The 888-nt window shown below is 33.7% G+C and overlaps 5 non-coding genes across 5 annotated transcripts; all 5 read left to right on the forward strand.

The window, feature by feature from the left end:
- The first annotated feature begins 68 nt into the window (after nt 1–68).
- Trnak-uuu lies at nt 69–141 on the forward strand. Its single transcript has one exon. It is a non-coding gene; the product is annotated as a tRNA-Lys (tRNA).
- A 97-nt stretch (nt 142–238) lies between these two features.
- Trnak-uuu lies at nt 239–311 on the forward strand. Its single transcript has one exon. It is a non-coding gene; the product is annotated as a tRNA-Lys (tRNA).
- A 110-nt stretch (nt 312–421) lies between these two features.
- On the forward strand, nt 422–493 carry Trnak-uuu. The gene has a single exon. It is a non-coding gene; the product is annotated as a tRNA-Lys (tRNA).
- A 107-nt stretch (nt 494–600) lies between these two features.
- On the forward strand, nt 601–673 carry Trnak-uuu. The gene has a single exon. It is a non-coding gene; the product is annotated as a tRNA-Lys (tRNA).
- A 104-nt stretch (nt 674–777) lies between these two features.
- Trnak-uuu lies at nt 778–850 on the forward strand. The gene has a single exon. It is a non-coding gene; the product is annotated as a tRNA-Lys (tRNA).
- Nucleotides 851–888: the final 38 nt, after the last annotated feature.

The raw sequence follows: 888 nt of genomic DNA on the forward strand, positions 1-888 counted from the left end.
CTATTGTATTTGACGATAAGTGAATTTTACTAGATTCGTTATAAAATGTAAATATTTCATAATAAAAAGCTTGGTTAGCTCAGTCGGTAGAGCATCAGACTTTTAATCTGAGGGTCAAGGGTTCAAGTCCCTTATTGGGCGTCCAATCGTTTTGTATAAATGTAATTTTGCTATTGTATTTGACGATAAGTGAATTTTACTAGATTCGTTATAAAATGTAAATATTTCATAATAAGAAGCCCGGTTAGCTCAGTCGGTAGAGCATCAGACTTTTAATCTGAGGGTCAAGGGTTCAAATCCCTTATTGGGCGTCCAATCGTTTTGAATTTTACGGTATAAATGTAATTTTGCTGTTGTATTTGACGATAAGTGAATTAATTCACTGGATTCGTTATAAAAAGTAAATATTTCATAATAAGAAGCCCGGTTAGCTCAGTCGGTAGAGCATCAGACTTTTAATCTGAGGGTCAAGGGTTCAAGTCCCTTATTGGCGTCCAATCGTTTTGTATTTTACGGTATCAATGTAATTTTGCTATTTCATTTGACGATAAGTAAATTTTACTAGATTCGTTATAAAAAGTAAATATTTCATAATAAGAAGCCCGGCTAGCTCAGTCGGTAGAGCATCAGACTTTTAATCTGAGGTTCAAGGGTTCAAGTCCCTTATTGGGCGTCCAATCGTTTTGTATTTCATTATAAATTAGCTTAACTTTTGTATTTTAAAATATATAATTTTTTCTAGATTCGTTATAAAACGTAAATATTTCATAATAAGAAGCCCGGTTAGCTCAGTCGGTAGAGCATCAGACTTTTAATCTGAGGATCAAGGGTTCAAGTCCCTTATTGGGCGTCCAATCGTTTTGTATTTCACGGTATCAATGTAATTTT

The sequence above is a fragment of the Anneissia japonica genome, unplaced genomic scaffold (genome assembly GCF_011630105.1).
Source record: "Anneissia japonica isolate Jap-2015-1 unplaced genomic scaffold, ASM1163010v1 scaffold45494_len911_cov125, whole genome shotgun sequence".
In the NCBI taxonomy this organism is placed as follows: Eukaryota; Metazoa; Echinodermata; class Crinoidea; order Comatulida; family Comatulidae; genus Anneissia; species Anneissia japonica.